The following is a 22,555-nucleotide window of genomic DNA, read 5'->3' as shown; positions in this document are numbered from 1 at the left end:
TTTGTTCTAATTTTCCTTATAAAAAATTGAGAATTACTTATTTTCTGTTAAAAGATACCTGATTATGAAGAATGAAAAAAAATCCCATTGCCTTTAGTATAAGAGAAATCCAACTATGGGATGCTTTCTTTCCTAAAGTTTTATCTAGCACCTGGTGAAAATGGCAAACAATAATTCATATTTAAATGTCTAACGTGTATTAGTCCTATCTTTGTGGTTGGTGATATCTGGCTACTTTCTTTGCAAAACTCTCTGAATTGCTTTCCTGCTGATTCTGTTTCTTTCTCGTGCCCCTCTTCTAAGATGACATCTGCCTAAATTCTTTAATCCTTGTGTGCCTAGTCAGGGTCTTAACCAAATCTGTAACACCACCTTATTTAATCTATTCTAGCTTATTATTTCTTATCAGATTCAATGGTGAATTTAGTAAGATTGAAGATGGAAAATTGGTGATATACTTCATATAATTTATACATTTTAGTGCATTCCAGAAACTGATAGAGAATTGTCTTCGTATAAACATCCTCTAGAACACTACTAAGGTCAGGTTTATAGGGAAAGTCATGTCAGGGCACTAGTTTAACTTCCCGTATTAAAACACTGTGCAAAACACAGAGAATTGATTGTGCATGTGTAAAAGGGGAAAATACTACTAGTGATACTTTCAGTTGCTTTGATTGCCAGTTTGCACTGCCAGAATATTCTCAGTGGCTTTGCTTTCCTTAGTCGTGGGCACAAAACAGCCAGAATCAAGCACTCATCTGGAAGTTGGCAATAGATTTTGTTGGCTTGCCCGTTTCTTTTGATAAGAAGGGCTTTGTCCCTTAGCATAGGATATAGTTGACCTTGAGTTGTCTGGAACGCTGTTAATGCTGAAGAAATGACTGACAAACAGCAATTATGGAGAAACATGTGGTTGTTGCTATTCTTATGCTCTCATCAGGTATTGTTACACATTTAAGGTCAGACTATGAAAGGTAACATTGTGGATGAAACAATGAAAAAGAAATAGCATTATTTTCAAACTCTTTATTCATGACTACAGATATTTTCTATATGATTTGCCCTTTGTATCACAGTGACCTCTACAGACATGATGATGAAAAATATTAACAGAAAGATAACACTGATAGCTGGTATAAGAAGTTATTCACAAACAGTAAGCTAAAAGCACACAAATAATTGCATGAGCTGTTGTTGGCATCACAGCAAGTATAAAGTCAGATCTGGTTTTCAGATTTACTAGTGTAAGGACTCCCTGCTGGATGCATGTACCAGATGCAGGATTTTCTCAAGGTTAAACGTGATTGTAGTGCGCACACATATACAAAGTGCAGACAGAGATTAAATCATAAAATAATGAGATCTTTTCAAAAGGTAGTGTACTATTCTGATTATCCCCTGTACTTTTAAGATATGCTTGTGTTTTAAGTCTTCATAGACTATGTTTATTGGGAAACTGCATTTAAGCTGATAATACGTCATTGATCTTGAAGGTCTGCCCATTTTATTGTATTACCTGCAGAAAAATTAATTTAATGTAAAGTATCTACAGTTTTACTTTTGTTTGTAAGCAGATAGAATTATCTTAAATTTATTTTTTGTCTTTTTGTTTTTGTTTTTTTCTTTTTTTGACTGACTCCTTACACATCTGAAATGAGATAATAAAAATCACAGGAAGATATTAATGAAATGGAACCTACTGTAAGAAAATGAAATAGATATGAATAAGTAACATTCTGTGCTCCATACTGAAAACATATTAGTTTGAATTTATTGCTAACTGTTAAAATCAGTGACTTCAAAACTTTAAAATCCTATAGTGTGGTGGATTTTTAAAAATTTTTTTATTATCTCTCTAATATTATGGAGCGACGATTTAACACAGATAGAAAATAGTGGACTGGTTAGATTGCCAAAGCCAGAGAGTCTCTGAAGGCTGTGTCTACTCTAGTGATCTGTCTTGGTGCAAGAAGAAATACTTTATGTGAATTGCTCGGTGGTATCCATTTGTCTCATGCTGGTTTAGGTCTCCAAATAGTTTGATGCACAAAAATAAAATTCCTTTTTGAGGAAACTAAATCAGAAGTCCTGATCCAGGTGTGTTCCAGTGCTAACACTTTTGACATTAGACTCCCTTTTCTGTAGTGATTTAAGAGAAAATATCTGGTAAACAAAACCAAGTCAAAATTAGGTTATGCCAAGCCAGTGTCAAATTAATGAAACGATGATGGAACTGAGTGCATAAACTGATTCAAGGTGATGCTGCAAAGAGTTAATTTTCAAATTAATATGTTAAACAAAGCAGATTCTACTGTCTACTGTATTTGGTCCTAGCTTTTTCTCAGAAAGGGCTGAATGCTTTCTCCATTCAGAGTAACACCGTATTGTGCTACCCAGAAGTTTTTCACAAGCCTCCCCCAAAACAGTGCTATGCCTTCAAGGCATAACTAGAGCTCACTGGAAAGCTGTTCCTTTAAAAAGTGCTCATTGAAAGATGCAGTTTCATTGAAATGGAAATGTACACAGTTTCGTGGATTAAAAAGCCAGAAGGGAGTACTGTGATCATCTAGCCTGGCATACTGTACAACAGAGACCTCATGGCTGTCTTAGTTTCTTCCCATTTGAACTAGCTCATGTCTTTCTAAAGATAAAAACGCTGCTACCTTGCTTTTTAAAAAGCATACTTTCAGGATGGGAGTATGTACCACAATTTTCAATGAGGTACTCATTGTTAATTATGCTGTTAATTCTAAGTTTGTCTGTCTTCAGTTTCTAGCCCTTGGGTCTTGTTATGCCTCTGTCTGTGAGACTGGAATGAAGTTTATCTTCCTATGTATATATAGACAGTAATCTAGTTAACTGTTATACTAATAAAGTGAAAATTCTTGGTTTACTTTAACTGATGTTTTGGTGTACTTTGGTGGTTATATTGTTAATACTTAGCTACTTACCAATGTTATTTTTGACCCATGGATGCAGAAATCGAATGCATTATTTGAATACTGAAGTAGCTGATGCTAAGTAGTGTCTCTGTTCCTGCTTGAGATTCCACTGTTTATACATCCATGTTCACATTCTTTTTTGACTGAGATTAAGAATATTTTGGAGCTATCCAGATGGTCTAAAACTGCAGGGTGTTCTTCATCTGACAGCTTGTAATGTAAGTTTTTAGGTGTTTGTAGTTTACAGCTCTATTGTCACTTCTGGTGACACTAAATCAGACATTGTTGTATTCTTCCTTGATGCTAAGTTCTTTTTAGGTCACTAATTCTGGGAGAAGTTTTCTTTTCAAAAAGCAGAGAGCTAAAACTGCATTTTTGGTTCACTTAAGTGTAGTCTTGCATCTCTGCTTTTTGGTTTATTTAAAGTAAATCGCAGTTTGGGATTGGCTTATCCAAACAGCAGCTCTCAGAAAAAATAGCAAAAATGATGAAGAAGGGAAGGACTAGTCTGATGATGTAAATGATAGTTGTGTTGCCATATTCATTCTGTGTGAGAGTTCAGTGGTTAGAGCTTTCAGCCTGGATGTTGGAGATCTTAGCTCACTTTCTTCATTTGTCTCAGGAAAGACAAACTTAGATTGCCTGTTCTCTGTCAGAATATTTTTACTGCATGGGCAGAAAGTGATTTTGCTGTCTGCCAGCGCAAATATTTAAGTGTTTCATGTAAAGCTGAGTAGATGCATGAGTTCAGCAGTGCACTTCAGAGTAGCTCCTTTTATTCCTTATCTTAACTAGGGCAAAGAATTACTTTGACCTAGCAGGTCTCACCTCTCTTTGGATTATCTTGGCCACCGAGACAATTATGATGCAAGGTTTTTTTCAGTTTTCCTGATTACTATTAAAAAAATAAGAATTTCTTTTCTTGAAAAAATATTTTCACATTTGTGTTCTTTCTCTTGGTGAATAGTGAATATTTAAGCATTTTTAAAAAGGTAGACCTTAAATAATTTTTAGAATATGATTTAATGTCTTTTAAACTTATTTTGAAATACAAATATGTCATCTTTCAAATTTCCCATGTAGCTTATGCCAATAGTACACACAGGCCTTGAAGCGAAGTTAGAAAATGGATGGTGTTTAAGATAAAGTTATTATGGATGTTGTGGCAAAATGTTATGTTTCTAAAAGACAGAATCATAAAAAATAAAAATTATTAAAAATAATTCGGTCTTTGCAAAGGAACAATATTTCCCAAGGAAGAATATGACCAGTAGTATTATGGGCCTATTTTCAGTTGTTTACAACTTCCCTAAGTTTGAGAATTTGAAGCAAAATTTTATGTGCTGGTTGGTGTCTGCCTCAGCTAGCTTGTTATGGTTATTACAGCTAAAAAGCCCCCATCATTTCAGAGAATGGAGAAAAAGAAATAAAGAAAAAAAAAAGAAAAACAAGAGTTGATGCTATTTTCCCTTTAAATATTTAGCTGCCCATGTGCTTTGACATGGGACTAACTTCTGCATCAGGAATATGGCTTGGTTGGCTAGGTGAAAAAGTGTCTGCCCAGAGCTTCCACACTTGATTCTTCCTTCCCCATTCCCCTCCTTCAACATTTATTATCCTTTGAAAAACTGTGGTTTCTGTGCTCAGTGTATAGTCAGCAGTGACTTCCTGGAACTTAATTGTTAATACTCTGTCATCACTAAGCATGCTTGATCCTCTCATATTTTGTAATTGTAACAGATGGCAACTGAATATACTTTCTCCTTTTGCATCTCCTGCATCTAACAAGAGCTCGTGCATCAACCACAGACATTCAGTTGTCTCATCACTGCTAGCACCTGTGCCGTTCCTACCGAGCTGCTGAATATGCTCCAGACTCAGGATATGTTTCCTTCTTAATGAAGTTCTGAGCCAGAATAGCGATGCGACATCGGAATTGTGAGTTGCAATGCAGTTCCTTTCAGTCGGGCCGTGGCTAGCCCTAGCCTGGCTGCTTGTGCTTGGGTAGGCCTGAGGTTGAAAACAAAGCATCTGCTGAGACTTGAGACTTGAGAGAGAGGCAGTGACTGGAAAATGGAGAATGAAATTGAAAGTAATTGCAAAAAACCCTCTTTTTGGCAATTGGCTTTAAGCTGAGAAGCTGAAACTGAGAGAGGTAAGAGTTTCATTTGCCTATACATCTACTTCACAGATGGATGTGAGAGAGGAACATGCTTTTCAGCAAGGTTTCACAGATACTTATGGACAGCAGAGGACAAAGCACCCAGAGCCTTGGTTTCAATTTCAGGTTTTGGAGGAAATTGTGTCAGTGTGACATGGACTTTTCTGCCCAGTCCTTCTCAGTTTTCCTGGCATCTCCTGTTCCACGCATATCACCTTGGCCGTGGTTCCTTGTCCAAGTATCATCCAAACTTTTTATATCCCTCAGTCACCGCTGTGGCTTCCCGTTATGGCCTGTTTCTCGTCATGACCCACAGACTTGATCCCTTCATTCATGCAAGCTTCCTGTTGTCAAATCTCCTTGCTCCTTTGTATACACAGTTCCAGATTTCCTGAGTAGTCACTCCAGTTCTTACTCCAAAGACCTCTCCCAGTTAAATTCATAATCATCATGTCCAGGCTTACTTTTTTCTGACCTTTTAGCAATTTTCCCTCCCTACCCTCCAGGTGGCAGACGCTTTCTGATTTAGTAAGGGTACTAAAACAGGAAGAGTGTTTATCTCAGTCCTCTTCTTGTTTCTTTTTTCCAGTGTTTGCTTAGCTAGTCTTTGTTTTCTCCATATCCTTTGCCTCTTTGTCAGAATCCTGTATTCCAAACTCCTTTTCCTGTCCATCCACTACGTTTTTCTTTGACCAGGCAGTCTTGAACTCTTCAATCCCTGACAGTTAACCAACTTCCAGTACTTAGTCCCGGCCCACAATCTGTGCAATTTAGATTAAATATGTACATATTAAATACAGGCCTCAGTTACAACTGTATTTCAGCTTTGCTGGCCTGTTTGAGATATAACCTTCTGCTTTCTGTGCTGCTCTTTTTTGCTCTGTTGACTGAATTACTGCATTTTCACGCCACTCGCTATCCAAGTATTCTTAATCTTAATTATTTTATTTTTACAATCTTCTAGAGAAATGAGGGCAGAAAGAAAGTGGTGTTATCCATATAAAATAATTCAGGATATGCAAATTGAAAAAACTTAGAACCTAGTTTTTTGGAGTACTTAACATTATATGCTGTGTGTTAACTTCTATGTGTTGAAAGCAGAACTCCTATGGATTACATTTACAGCTATGTTATCAGCATTTCTGCAAAAGACATTTAAGAAATAAGTTGGGACAGGATATGTGGGGGCACAATTAATGATGCCTCAGAAAAGCTTGCTTTAAGTGCCTTATCAATGTTATTAAAGCATGCAGCAGGAGGACACAATCCAAGTTTTCCAGGGAAGCTATCACTTGTTTTGATCATGATACCTTCTTTTCAATTCTGCAGTTGTTTATTACACAATTTCCAGGTGCTGCAGCAAATGAAATAAAAATTCTACTTACAATCATGGTTTCCTATCAGAGCAGGTTCATCCTGAGCATTAAATGAATCTGGAGTTTCCTTGGGAAGAATAGTGGTTGTTCATGAAGTACCACAGTGTTGCTATTCAAAGGTACAGAGAGGCAAAATTGCTTCTGGATTGGTGGATATAAATCTGTTTTGAATGTTTGATATGCAATCCCACTAGCATTCTATTAATTTGTCAAGGTAACTGTGATATCTGAAGTTGAAATGTTCATCTGTGGCAAATAACTACTTCTCTGTTCTAAACATAAACTTTGGAGAAGTATTAAATGCTAAGAGGACTTAAAAAAATAAATGTGGTAAGTGGTACGCAGCAGAGATGGATGGTTCACTATGGATGTAATTTGGACATAATCATTATAAAAGATGAGCTGCTATAGTTTGCTGATAGGCAGGGCTTTGACAATAAACATTAATTACCTGAGATTCTTCAGCTGACTATGGCACCAACAAGCATGCTTCAATGTACAAAGTAAGTGTGTTTACTGGCTGCCAAACTTTTATAAGGCAAAATGGATATAACTGATATCTGGGCCTCTATAGAGCTGAGCCATCTCATTCAACATACAATGTAGGATTTAATAACCAAAATATAGATGTCTAGTACTCTTTGAAATACCCTACCAAATTTAACCTCCAGCTGATACTCCAGAAGGACTCAGAGTTCCTCTAGCCTCATGTTTGTCAGCCCCTGGTCTCAGATACTCTAGGTGTCTGAAATGTCACTGGCTGTGTTTGAGCTACTAAGTCATAGTTGTGTATTCAACATGTACATTTTTGATCTAATTTGTACAGATTTTGGTCTGGGAGTGATCCTTTCCCAGAATACCCTTCAAGGCTTAAATGATTTGGAACTTGGAGGTCACCTGAATTAGGGAGATTTTTTTTATTAGGGATTTTTATTTTAGTAGCCCTTGGTAGATTTTTGTTTCCCCATGAGTAGTTTGATCATTTTTTGAGTGAAATTCAGCATCTATGAGTCTGTCTGCCTCTTAATTGCCTAGTATCATTATACAGTATCATGATATTTGAAACAGCCATTACCTTTACTATTGAAGTGAGCAAACTTTGTAATCTTTCAACCTTATTTAAGATCATCTGTGAATCTGTTGAACAGCACAGATCACAGTACAGATCCCAGTGAGTCTGCAATTTTCATACTGAAAGCTGACAATGTGTTCCTACACAGCTGGTTCCAGCAGGCTCTGCAATGGACCCACAGCTGGCCAAAACTGAGCACCTCAGACAAGCTGATGGCAACTTTGTGATAACATATTTAAGAAAGAGCAGAAAACATCAGATGGAGAGAGGGGGAGAGAGTGAGAGAAACAGCAGAGGCAGCATCAAAGTCAGAGGAGGAGGAGATGTTCCAGGTGTTGGAGCTGATATTCCCTGCAGCCTGTGGAGGACCCCCACCAGGGATGATTTTCCTGACAGGAACAGCAGCGCATGGAGAGCTCACACTAGAGCGGGGAAAAAGTGTGAGAAAGAAGTCGTGGTAGAAAGGAACTGCTGTGTACTGACTGTGACCTCCCACCCTCCTCTGCACTGCTCAGGGGTGCAGAGACATCTTGAGGGCAGGCGTGAAGTTGAGCTTGAGAATGCAGGGAGGAAAGGTGTTTTTTTTAATGTTTGTCTTTTTATTTCCCACTACCTGAATTAGTAACTATGTTTTTATTTCAGTGGACCATAAATTAAGTTAATTTCCCCCCAAGTTGAGTCTATTTTGCCTGCAACACTCATTAGTAAGCAATCTCCCTGCCTTTATCTCAACCGACATGCTTTCTCATTCCTGGGTTGTCTTCCCCAGTCCTGCTGGGGGGGGGGAAGAGTGCGTGGGATTTTGGCTGTTAGCCAAGATTAACCTACCTCACTACCTTTCCTTTCTTCTTGTTATTCATTATTAATACATACAGATATTTTTCTGAATGGAATTGCCTGGCAATTTTTTAGAATTATTTTTCTATAAAAAGCAGTTCTGATAAGCAACCTTGTTGAATGCAAACTGGAAATTCTGAAAAAAACAAACCTGTCTGGTCTATATACACATTTACTCCTTTAGAAAAAAGCTAATAGATTTGTGAGGCACAAGCTTCTGTAAAAAAAGTTCTTCTCTGTTATGTCACAGTTATTCATTTGTCCACTGGTTCTATTTTTTAGAATATTAGCACATTATTTAGTACAAACATTGTTCTTGCTTGTCTGCTTCTCTGCTGGGCTTCTATGGAATCCCCTTTCAAAAATTCATGTCATGTTAGCTATTTTTCAGTCCTCTAGTGCCAAAGCAATTCTGAGTGAGGTTTCATGACATGTTTAGTTGTGTTATTCTTGAATCGTTTAGAAACTTTTGGCAAAGTAGATAAGAAGTTTGTTACTTTCTGTCTTGATTGCTTGGGGAGTTTTGTTCTTGTACTTCTTCCAGAACTTTGAAAAGTTTCAGAAAATGTGAGTTTGAGATAGACACTTTAAAATGTTGAATGTAAAGAAAAATACTGGTAAGCAAAACTCTTCAAGCTCTTCAACAGTGATTATGAATCTAAAAATTAACTTAGTTTTTTTTTTTACTGTCGTCCTTGAGTGTTCCTTAATTCCTACAAACTCCATGTCATGGTCCCTGCTCCTCATCTAGTTGAAAAGGCATTTATTAGATTTTCTGCCTTTTGCAAGTTATTCTTCGAAGTTTTGGTCTTCCTCACTTGTATTTTTGCACAGACAATCGGACTTTATGATTTTTTCTATTTTACTCATTTGAATACAACTTCATTTTCTGAAAGATAACTTCCTATATTATTCAGTAGGTCTCCCTGACTGTGCTGTCCTGTAGTAGTCATAACATTTTCTTTGTCCTTTTTAATAGTGGTATGCATTTAACAGTTAAACACAAGCCTTCAGTTTCCTTAATGACTGCATGTATTCTACCCTTTTTGATGTCTCCTTTCATTTCTTTTCCATAAACCTAATTTTTATATAGTTTTCTATTTTGAAATTAGTGACATTTTGTTTGTGGTTTTTTTTTGTTTCTGCAAAGCTGTTGAAACTAAATATATGATGGTTGCTGTTATAGTGTGGCTCCTGGAAAGTAATGCTGTCAACTACATCCTTGTACTGCCGTGGTCAGGACAAGAATTATTTCTCCTTTTGGAGGTTTTGCCAATAGATGCTCTAATCATTTACAAGACCTAAAAATGTTATAGTCATGCACTAATGTGACAGCCAGTTATCTACTGGAGATTAGATGAGGTGTTCCCATTATCATTTTCTGCCTTTGCGTTCTGAGTTCATGTGTGGACTCCTGATTCACAGCACTTGTTTATCTGCTTTAACTCTAAAACTTCTGTAAACTCCACTGACACAATCCGTCTTTCCTATGCACTTTGGTGGTTCACTGATTTATCTTCTTCCATCAAGTTTCTGATACAGCTATAAAGTCAATTTCTTATTTAAATCTAAGTGTTATAAATCCCTCATTTTTACTTTTCCAGCATTTGTATAGAAACATAGATATTATTTCAGTTTAATGTTCTTCTGTCCTCTTTTGTGATTATTTATTCTTCACTTTTTTGATTTGAATTTTACTCTTCTATCTCAGATTTTGAGGTTTTGTGAAGAAGTAGAGGTTTATGCAGAGTTTTTTATGAAACAACTCCTAAAATATCTATTATCCTGGATGCTTCCCTTGCAAGGGACGCAACCCTTGTTGACTTTCCTGGAGCTAGTAGGTTTTTAAAGTGCAAGCATTCTCATTCTGTTTTGACTTAGAAAATGTTCTCTTGTACACGTTCTATCTGCCACCAGTTCTTAACATATCCTTCTTCCTGATGTCATTTATTCAGACATGTGTGGAGACTTCCACGCTGTCTGAGCCAATAGTTGGTACTGAGAACATCTCGGACAATGGTGCCATGGAGCTTCTGGTATTGAGTTTCCCCCAGACTGCAGGTGTTTTCCCTTTGGACTGTTCTGCTCTTCTTTGAGTCGCTGAGGGTCTCTCAACCTGCCAGCACCGGCTCTTTCCTAGCGTTGGCCCTGACCAGTCACTGCCCTCCTGCACCTGAGAGCTAGGCCATCAAGTGGCTCCTTTGGATGTCACAGACTTATTACCAAACTGCGGGCTAGTTTTAACCTGACTGTGACATACCATTCGTTCCGCTAAAAAAAATAATAATAGTCTGCCCTCAGATTTCAGTTTGGGAAGCCCACTTTTTATCTTAAAACCTTTATTTCTACAGTTCACTAGTTATATGATAGCATATTTTCAAAGTGTGGCGGGGGTAAGTAATCTATATAAAATGTGTGTATGTGAAAGTGTAGATGATTGGCAATATGTGCTGTTATTTGAACTGTGGTAAAATTTATATTTTGAGCAAATGCTGTTCCAAATAAGTGCCCAAACTGTGATAATTGTAAGTATATAAAATCTTGGATAGATAATCTCATTTTAGTTCTTTGATTAAAAAAAGTCCACCTAGTGTGCAGTTCTCTGGAATGAAAGAGTGCCCATCCCTCGGTGCCCTATACCTCTGCAAAGCTGAAACAGAGTGGGGCTCCTTAGTTGCTCTTTGCTTCACTCTAGCTTCTGAGAAGCAGTATATAAATGAAGTCAGTCTTACATCTGTTGTAATGAATACTGGAAATTTTGTAGAAGCCATCAGATGCAGGGCACAAAAATGGCTTAAACCCATCTTCTTTCTACTATTCTCATTTTCATCCCTCTACTGAGTTATTTGTAGTTGTGGGTAACACAGTAATATCCAGAATATTTTATGTAGTTCCTGCTGTTGCATGATTTATGCTGATGTCCATCCCCATCAAGCTCACATTTGTATGCACTGTCCTTTACAATTAACTCGTTTAACAACAATAGCTTGGTTCCTGGGTTATTATGAAAGTATCATCCCTTGATAATGTAAGTAAAAGCTCCTAATTATATATATTAACATTTTGTCTGACCAAATCTATATCGCTAAGGATGATCAAACATGACAGTATATGAAACGTGGCTGCTGGTAATCCATCGACATTTTTTCCCTTGATTTTCATGTAGAAGAATCCTCTTAAATTGAAGTATTGTGCATGAAAATTAAACAATATTCCTGATTATCAAAAATTACAAAAAATGACAACATTTTAACAAAAAAAATTAATAGAAAGCTAACACTGTGTATACTGTTAGATATATGACGGTAGCGATAGGGTGAAGATAAATCACATACTATGATGCTGATAGTGAACACCAGGTAATACCTGTCATCTATGGGAAATAGGTATCAAGTGTATCATTTAAACGGAAATTTTGCCATTGTACACTCTATTACTTTACTTCAAAATGCACTGCACTGATTCTTCTATGGCAATCATCGCAGGGAGTAATAACATGCATGTGAATTTCTGGTGTGTATTATACCTCCAGTGCCATATCAAGGACAATATTCAGAAGTTCATGTATACAGTCATAGTAAGAAAGTGGTCTAGCAGGGGAAATCTAGGCTAAACAGACAGCTGTTTTTATAAAATCCTGTGAAACACGGTCTATGACAGTACTTCAGTCTTACTGTTTTGTAGATAAAAGCAGAAATGTGGTTTTACTGTCACTGAGATACCATTTAATTTTGTTGTTGCTATATGATACCGTAGTGCAGGAATACTGCGTTACCTTAGGAGGAAGGGTGACTGTGTTACTTCTTAGAAGAAAATATTACTAAAGTAATTATATTTAATGATCTTTCTCTTTTCTTTTGGTTAAAACCATATACTTAGACTATTATGGACAAGTTCAATTATACCATCCTCAGACTATTGCTCCATGAAACATAAATATAGTTTTATTTAATGACTGTACAGTCTGCCTGTTTCTTTAATGCTTGTTCCCTTTTTGTGCATCTGTTGTTTGGGCTATGATACAGTAAGCATTAGAAAAATGTCCAGTATGTCTCCTTTTTTGTTTATTTGGTTGGTTAGTTTTTTAAGATACAAGAGTCTGTGAAAGCAGAAAGTATTCCAAAGTGAGTGTAAACTTTTCATTATTTCTTTAACAGCAGCATTATTGCTAACTTTCTGACAGTGACTTTCAAATATATTCATCTACATTTATATGCACCAATCAATAAACACAGTACGAACAGGGTAAAAAAAAAATATTTTCACTCTGAAAGACTCTCCTCATTATTTTATAATGTCTTTAAAATAAGTCCCGTGTTAGATCTAAACTATTTGACAGGTAGCCATTTTAAAGGCATTTATTAATATAACCAATGTAATTGTCGATAGTTATATTTCTAATAACCAATTTGCTGACTTCATGTTCTCGTTGAGATAATTTATACATATGCACCATATGTTCTGTGAAATTTTTCTTTGCCCAGGTGAACATTTAGTCTTCCGTTCTCCCTAAAGGAATTATCCACATCCCTGAAATCAGAGGATCCTCCACTTACTTTTCCCTTCTGTCAGACCTTCCAGCCTTAAGACCTCAAGTCCTAATGATCATCTTTTCAGCAGAGGGCAGCATATGGCATTCTGAGAGTCCATCAATTCCACTGTTTAATTGGCTGTAGAAATCACTGTTGAGCTAAAGGTGATCCTGAAGCACTTCCAACTCTTCTTGACTCTTAGGCAAGATTTAGATCTTGGTGTCCTTTGCGGTTGTATAAAATATTTCTCAGGGGAACGATCTGCAGTAATGAATCTATTAAATAAAATGGAAGTTGTTTTTTCTTTTATTGTTACAAGAAAGCAATACTTCTCTGGTTGGAATTTTCATACTAATAATAGTAAAGTTTGTAGAAAAGATTACTTTGCTCCAATAAATTTCTAAGAAGTTGCACATCAGATAGTTTTCGCTTTTGGTAATCTTAGGCCCTTGTCTTCATAATAATGGTAAACCTATTGAGGAAGAAGGGCTTGACAAAACATTTGCTATTGGGTATCAGACAGCTTAACACTCTGGACTACTAATTCTGTTTTACAATCATTTCCAAAAAAGAAACAGTTTATTTTTAACACGCTTTTTTCCCTTGCACTTTGTATAGAAAGAAGAATGAGTTCACATCCATGTTTTAATATGCACATTCTGATTTTTTTGTTATATCATGTAGTTCATTTTCTAAGTTATAGACAAATGATACATATGTGCCTGAGTAATCATCTAATATCCTGCAGAAGCTCCAGGATGATCCTCACCCTTCTAATTTTTTACAATCACATTTTCAATTATTCTCTATATGGAATCCTTGTTTATTGATCAGACCAGGTGCAAGTTATGCTTAAACATCTTTGGTTTTGAGCAACTAGTTAGAACAGGTTCTTTATTAGCCTTAGGATATGACTTTATTGACTCACTCATTAGATATAAAAAAGGGTCTTCCATGGAATGTCAAATGAGATGACATTACTCATACTGATAGTGATACTAACATAAAATTGCTCTTTTTTTCTTTCCTTTTTTAAAGTTACAATTAATGCTTTCTGGTTTACTTAAGTTCAAAAGTTCTTAAAATGACAGTTGATGCTTATTGCGTGCTGCAGAGGCTTTTCAATAGATTAGGAAGTTTAATACACCTTTTACAATATCACTCCGCCTCTGTTTTCTGGAAGCTATAGAATCATAGAATAGTTTGGGTTGGACAGAACCTTTAAAGGTCATCTAGTCCAACCACCCTTGCAAGGAGCAGGGACATCTTCAACTGGATCAGGTTGCTCAGAGCCCTGTCCAACCTGGCCTTGAAATTGCCAGAGATGGAGCATATACACAGAACTATATGGAATGATGGATTCCTGTCACCTTGGTGGTGGAATAAAATAAGAGAAATAAATGTTTTAAGAGCTGCTTCAGGTTTTTTTGTTTGGTAACTGAGGGGGAATATATTATTGTGTTAGTCTTCTTGAAGTTCTGTTTTGGTATTAATTAATGTATCTGTTGTTTTTCACAGACAGGAAGAAAATTTGTAGATGGACTATCTTTTAATAAAACTCAATGCCAACAAGTGGCTTGGCAGTGACAAAGAATGCCCAAAACACAAATGTAGAAATCGTTTGTTGCTCTTATGTATCATATTACCATGAGCATTAACATGAAAGAAGTATTTCTGAGTTACTTTAAAAAAAAAAGTAATAGTCATTTGCAACTCTCACTAGTTAAGAAGGCTCTGAGTTGATTTAGTCCTACTATAGAGAAGACCAAAAATCAGTTGACTCTAAGGTAAGGGAAAGATATTCTAGAAATACATGATTGACATTTAAGCCAAAACCTTGAAAGAGGCTTGATTTCACTCAGACGGTTTAGAGGGCTGGGTAGGATTTTGTTGGTCTAATAGCCAAAGGATTTTGTTCTAAGTGCTTAAGTTATTCATCTTAGGTTCTCAAGATTGCTGGGCTTCACAAAAATATACTTTTTGGATATGATGGTTAAGTGTCTTGTGAAGTTTCATTCTAGCCCCTTAAAAACACTTAAAGCATGACTCAGTCATTTAAGTGTTTTCTCATTTGTGATGTAATCCTTGTTTGTACCATTACACTGTCTGCTGCTTATGCTATTTCTTTTTTCATACATAAACTTTCAGATGTATTTTGTATATATTAAATGTGTTAATTGTCTGGACCCCCCTTTTTCAATTTTGTTCCTTGTTCTCATTTCTTGAAGGAGCATAATCAGGGGAGAAGCTGTTCTTTCTCCTGTTTGGTACCCTCAGATATCTGTACCCTTTTCATAAGAATTTTTGCAGCCTTATTAGTGACTAGCTATGAAGCACACAGAATTGAGCGTGACAGCCTATGTAATTTAGAACACTTAATTTATCTATTCTATCATTCATTGAGTGATAGCATAATTTGGGCAATTTTAAGTGTGGGATGACCACCCAGCAAGTTGTTAAACCTCTACAGTATATCATGTCTGAGATACAGTTTGGCAGCTGGAATTTACTCTCTAAAAAAACCTAAAAGATGTCTTGTAAGACTTCAGCTTGGAATGCTTCCTGAGCACAACCAGTGTTTGTAGTGCTTCAGCAAAGAAATCCTGAAACCTTCAAACTATTGTTTCAACATGTTTGCAGTGGTTATGCCTCTGCATACACTGGAAAAATGTTTCCCTGGGCCAAGAGGCTTAACATAAGGAAAAAATTCTGTACTTTGAGGGTGGTAGAGCACTGGAACAGACTGCCCAGAGAGGTTGTGGAGTCTCCTTCGCTGGAGACATTCAAAACCTACCTGGATGCAGTCCTATGCAACCTGCTGTAGGTGACCCTGCTTTAGCAGGTGGGTTGGACCAGATGATCTCCAGGGGTCCCTTCCAACCCCTACTGTTCTGTGAAGAGTTTTGAGCCATTCCTCATCTTTCCTGGCCCTGAGGTTAATATGATTCTGGAAGTCCTTTAGAACAAGCTGAGGAGTTCATTGAAGTTCTGCTGGGTAAAAGATTGTCTCAAGACTTTTTCTGTGTTTTCAGTCAATTTTATCAGAACAGAGAGAAGCAAGTGCTTAATACCAGGCATAAGTTCTCCACTTTCTATAATGGCCCTATCACCATCATAATTAAATAATTTCCAGCTGTCATTTAGAACTGGTTTAAGGTTATTTCACACTATTCTAACAGCTGAAAATGGCTTAAGCAGGGGCTTTGCATTAGTTTTGTTTCTGCAAGTGAAAACTCTTGGCAATTAAAGAGTACCTTGAAGTAGGATAGCTGTATGAGCCTTATTGAATTTTTAATTCCGGCTTGCATAGCTATGTCGCATTTGCTTTAATCCGGAACAGCTACTTCATCTCTAACCTCTCAGCCCTGCTGCTCAAGGGAAACATACAAAATACCTTCGAAAGATAATTCTGGAAGTAAAATTCATAACTCTACTGGGCACTAAAAACCATGGACTCAATAGAGACATTGGTTTTATGGCACATTATATTTTTTGCCACTCCAGGATAACCTTTCCATCCTGCATAGACAATAAATTACTTGTGTCTCTCTTGCTCGCTCTCTCTCACTGTCCCATAGGAGCAAACAAATGTATTGTCTTTCCCTTCCTAATATTTCTGTGCCCCATATTTATGAACTAACTTATCTTTTAGTTAACTGAATTGGCAAGTTTGATTAAAATCAGAGCAATTGGCCTCAACTTTTATTTAGTTCTGAAGATTGCTAATCCTCCTTCAGACTGGAGCAAAGTCTTGCATGCCTGAAAGCTTGTCATTTTCCCCTCAAACATTTCATTTAGCCTAATAGAAAATAGTAACACTTCTTATAAACTGTACATATTTATACTCTTAGAACGCATGACTAGAGTAGTACCACTTAATTCACATTAACGTGCTGATTAGACAGAATTAATTCCTCACTTTCCATCCCAGTAGTAGTTCAGTCTTTTAATAAACAGTTTGGACAGTCCAAACTCCCTAGGTAGCTGTGGTTTTGTATTTTTAATATTTTCTATTTATTATTCTCATGTGGTTTGTAAAACATTTTGAGGTAGATCTGGCTGAGGTGTGGTGTGTAATTGTCCTGTTTCTTATTTTCCAGCACAAATGGTAGAAACTAAAAGAACAAAACGCACCTCGATCATAAATGTCCCTGTTTTCAAGTTTAAACACTTTCTGACGTTTCTTGGCACTCAGTGATGTCCTCTGAAAGTGTGGTAAACTTCAAGCTGTATCAGTAACTGAACTCTTATTCAATTTCTAGTAGTTGATAGCACTTTGATAAAGCTGGATAATGCTGAAAAGCTAAGGTAATCCTTTAAAAAGTGATTGCCAGTACCAATGCATTTTAAAAACAAAAAAATATTGCTCAGAAAAAATGCAATAAAATTATGGGTGCAGTATTACATACTCGTCACTTCAATGATTCTTCAGTGAAAAAAGCAAAATCAACAGCACACACTGTCTCTGCAGGTCTAAGACATCACAGGAGATGCTTCTGAATACACCCTCATGGTTTGGTGCTTATTCTTAGCTGGGAGAAACAATGCCATAAATTCGGATCTTGCCTCTGTCTCTCGTGTTATAAAACCTCGGTAAAATAAATGAAACAAAACAAAGAAGGTACAGTATCTGGACTCATGGCATTATGACATACCATCTGAAGAGACAACATGAATAGCCTGCGGCATAGATCAACTTTAACTGCGGTCTTGTCACATTTCATAAATTGGAGCAAAACTGGGCTTGGTCAGCATATGATACAAAGCCTGTAAGAAAACTGCTCATGATTCAGAAAGTGGTGCATATAGTTCAGCTGTTTTGCAGTGTTTCCTCAAAAACTAAAGAATATCTCACTACAATTAAAGGGGTTAATTTTTTCTCAGTGGAAAATGATACAAGAAGAAAGCCAATTCTTGTAATTTAAATGAAGTACCACCCTCCATGTTTCTTCTCTTTTTTTTTTTTTCTAGTTAGATTTTGTTGTTTTATAAAACAGTGGAAATTTACTACTGCTTCACATCTAATTATTCTTTTTTCAAAATTTTTGGAAATATTTTTGGTGGTAATCACTGTTTTTGACTATTACATGTGCTTGCACCATATTTAGCTTCAATCACCTTAAGAAATGTAGGTTGGCATCTGGCCATTTTTCGGTTTGTGACTGTAAACGCCAATATAGTCTTTTTTTGGTGTGTATGGGCCTACCTAGCAAAATTACAATTCGGAAAGATAGATGTGCATTGTGTAATAACTTCAGGAAGCTACAAATTTGTTGTAGGATTTATTATTCATCTTTAAATTTAAATTTAAATCTCTGATGTAACAAACCCAGAACACTCTTAAGACTAGTAATTGTAAAACATGATACTTACCTGCTACTGCCCCTGTAGAAAAGATTCAACATTATTTCAAGATACTCTGTTGTGACAAGCACTTAATGATAGAAGTGCTTTTGCCATAGCATTGGTCCTGGTTGGACTACTGAGTAAAGACCTGTTACAAATCCAGTATCAATCCTCTACCCTTTTAATTTATACAGAAACTGTGTATATTTTTATGTTATATGGTAGTATCTTGTACTCCTAGCCTAAAACCGAAATAACGGTAGAGTTTTTTTGTTCTATTGTTGAGTTTTGGTTGGTTGTTTTTTTATAATTAGGTTCAATTAACAGAACAAGTATGGAATTTGTGGTACATTGTGGCATAACTCCAGCTTGCATTTAAAAAAAGAACAAAACCTGACAACATTACATTTTGTAGTAGCTACTGACTATCTAGATACAGGTGGCTACAATAAATTGTGTGTTTAGTTGATATTGTGTATTTAAATTATATTTTTATTTGATCTTAATTATATCACACATTGTTAAAAATAAGCTTATGTTGTTCTTGCATATGTGTGGTTCAGACAATTTTTAGGTTTTCATTAATTTTGTGGATTTCCAGTTGCACAATACGACTATTTTTCACACCAAGAGGAAAAACTTAAGTATGTCCTTTCTCTCCCTATGGTAGAATTTAATAAAATTATGAATCTTCTGTCTTGATAGGTTAGGTGAAATCCTCTGTTTGGAAATTAAATTGCTTTCCAGTGTACATAAGTAAAGTTTAATCTTTACTGTTGAAACCAAAGCATTTTCTTCAAAATTCATTGTTGAAGAAGCACAAGATTAGGACAGGTTAAAGCTCTGACCTGTATTAAGATCATTCCCCTCATATAACATTAATCATAGATGTCACTAGTTACTAGCCCTCAAGAGCCCACTTTAGGATATATGATATTTACTGTGAAAGTTGAATAAAGGCAGATACTGAAGTGTTGCATGCAATCAAACATATGTGAGTTTATTATTATAAGTTGTGAGTCCTGACTACTTTCAAGCCTTTAACTGCCCTTCTTCCTAGCCCCTAAAAATACCTTTCACCCTCTATTTACAATTTACACGAATAGTCTTAATTTGGATTTTTTTATTGTTGGATTTAGCAAAATTTTATTAATGTAATATGCTGTATGATAAACTCATGCTTGGGGTTTTCTTAGTGGGGTGATTAGAAATGTCATGCTTTGGCAACTTGCTAATATCCTTATGGAGGCATAAATGGGCTTGGAATCCTTACATCCACAGTAGAGAACATTGCTGTTTGAAGGAACACACACTCTTCAAAGTACTAGGCTTTAACTATTGCTGTAGCTCAGTAGGTGGAATTAAGACACATGGTTCCTTTGTGTTTTCCAGTTTCAGTGGAACAGCAAGATTTGGAAGTTAGGATTTGGTACCACCAGGCTGTGGAGAAGAGCTAGTCTGAAGGTTATAGATTCTTCTGGTTTGTTCTTTACAGCCTGGATAAGTTTTCCTTCTTACTTGTTCTTCCTCTTCCTTTCCTCTTTCAGAGCTAATATCTCCAGGTCTCTCTGCCCAGATAATCTTGGTTATGCGCTGGTGGTTCATTGCTGCATTTGTTTCTCTGCAATCAGCTGTTCCTCAGCACTCTTGCGTTTCTTTCAGTTCTCCCCTCCTCTAATCTCTCCCTCCCTAAATAACTCATATCTCTTCATCTAATGTTGGACCTTTCCAGAGTCACTGTCATTCCTGACTTTTTTTCTAGTTCTGTTTAGCCAATTATACTTTAAGTCACTTGAACTAACTAATAACTTAATATTAACTGAGGTCTCAGTGAGTCCACGTATGCAAATAATTTCTTCTTTTCAGTCTCTCACTCAGTCCCTGGTATTGTGGTTCTTTTGTACCCTCTTTTGCTTTCAAGCAATAGTCCCACTGCCCTGGCACTCAGTTCTCAGTCCTAATCCTCCTAAACAGTCAATCCAAGGCCTCTGTCACAAATCACTGGTTTCTCTCACACCCAACAGCAGCCTCTTGCTGTCCATTCTCCCATTCTACTGCCACACAGATCCTCCTCTGTCCAATTTACGTTAGTGCTGCCTTTGGGGAGTATAGGTGAGACAGTCTCTTTGTTCTCCCAATATATGGATTGGAACATAGGGAAAAACTTTATTATGGGAGAAATATAGGATCAGTCTTGGGATGGGTATTACTTTGTGCAGGTGGAATATTTCATTATTTCAGTTTTCAACTGTTATCTGTTCTCCTGACCTTGTTGCGACTGCAGTTTTCAAAGCCTTATTATTTTGTCCAAGTCTGGGTAAATTTTAATCTCATGCTGAATTTAAGTCCCTATTCCACATTATGGGTGAGACCCAAAGGTTTCCACAAAGAAGTAGATAGAATTTTTGTAAAGGTAAAATAATGTTTTTTCCCCACCCACTTTGTTTTTAGGAGCTAATAATTGGGGTGAAACTACACCTGTATTGGTTTGCTTCAGCATTGTGATTGTGAGGTCCAATTATTACTTGTACCTATGAAAAATTATTTACATTGTTGGCTTTCCTTTGAAGGTGTGTTTGAGTGGGTTTACCAACTCCACTTTCTAGGATGGATTTGTAATTTCTTGGAGAGCAAGAATCCAGTCAATTGGTATTTTTGTGGAAAAGGATTTTTTTAAATATATAACTCTTATGTGAAAATATATATTTGCAGGATTACCATCTGTTTTCAGAAACGCCATCTAGAATTTTACTAATTGTAGCGATTTTATCCTCCAGTTTGTCAATCAAGTTTCTCTTGATACTTTTTCCTAAGTATCATCTTGGTGTCACATATGGCTAATTTTGTATTGGTGGTTGAAATTTCCTAATGTATATATAAATAGCAGAGGCTTTTAGTGGTTATTGCTTTTTATATTTTTTCCCATTTAATCTCCCAGCATTTTGTTTTCTAGTTCTGGTAACAGTTAGCATAAGCCACTATTATATAAGAAATGCCTCTCAGACATATTTGCATTGTGTTGTCTGTAGAATTTTTTTCTGTATTTTATTTATTTTTTTCCCTAGAAAATTGATTTGCAGTCAAAAAATGTAGAGAGGCTTTAGAAAAAAAACCACAAATTGGTAATGTAGACCCGCCCTGTATAATTCATACAGAATAAAACATTTCCAGAACAAAAGATCAAAATCAGTCTACCTAGAATTCCCTAGATCATAAGAGCATTCTTTTAGAAAAAGAAAAATAGAGGTTCATCCCCTTGCAGAGAGACATAAAGGTAGAGCACCATATTTTTCAGTGTGGGACTAACACCACTGTGGTATTGGTAAAAGTGTTTCAGAGCTATTTCTCTACTCTGATACTATATTCCTTGACATTCCCTTTACTGCTTTTCAAATCAAACTAGTACTAAGGTAGAGATCTGCAGAACTTACTCTTTTTTTCAAGCTGATAGGTTTGGCAAATTTGACCTCACCTGAATGGAGCCACTCTGCAGCCCCAGTACCTCTGTACACTCTACACGCCTCAGCCTTTGGCTTGCCCTAAATATAGACCAACTGCATTGCCCTAAGCTGGTTGTGGAGATCAGAGTGGCTCTAGACTGCGTCAGAATTGATAGAAAGAGACCTTGGTTGAAATCCACTCTGAATCATGTTTATGGCAGACTGAGCTGAAATGCCTTTTTTTTTTTTTACCAGACTCAATCACCATATAAGTAAATAGCCCATACAAAGTCGACCTGCATTAGCAGAAGAAAACCAAGCCAAATACCTTTAGCCTTATGCATTGTCCTGGACAATATTTGATGAAATTTTCATGTTCTTACAGGTAGGCGCTGAAACTTAATCAACCATAATCTTCATGGCTTCCTTTTTGTTGATTGCGGGGCTTCATTTCATAGGGCTGTAATTTGATTGCTTAGCTAGACAACAGAAATAAATTGCAGTTACCACTACCTCAGTCCTTGGTGTTCCGAAAAACACCATGTGGAAAACCGATAGTGTCCCTACTACATATTTAACTAAGATTTGAAGAGAAATTTAGAAATTTGGACTGTATATGTTTGGCTAAAAAAAATCCCCCACCTCTGTGAGGCTCTGTCTATGCTTCAGGTAGCAATCAATCAGCATCCAGAAACAATCTAACGTAATTAGTAGGGATTCCCTATGATAGGCTTAGCTAGGCCTTTTCAGAAGTATCTAGCTGGTAGGATCTCATTCAAGATCTGATTTTTATCTTTAACTGCGCAGATACTTTAAGTGTATTTTTTCAGTCTGGCAGTGTTTATT

General features: G+C 36.4%; 1 protein-coding gene across 1 annotated transcript in view; it reads left to right on the top strand.

Annotated features, from left to right (window-relative positions):
* The window catches only part of LOC147416034 (uncharacterized), a 213,934-nt gene that overhangs the window by 24,745 nt on the left and 166,634 nt on the right, over positions 1 to 22,555 (top strand).

Source organism: Leptosomus discolor, chromosome 2 (genome assembly GCF_034619465.1).
Source record: "Leptosomus discolor isolate bLepDis1 chromosome 2, bLepDis1.hap2, whole genome shotgun sequence".
Classification (NCBI taxonomy): Eukaryota; Metazoa; Chordata; class Aves; order Leptosomiformes; family Leptosomidae; genus Leptosomus; species Leptosomus discolor.
Note: the sequence above shows the minus strand (reverse complement) of the source record. Positions and strands in the feature narration are given on the sequence as shown.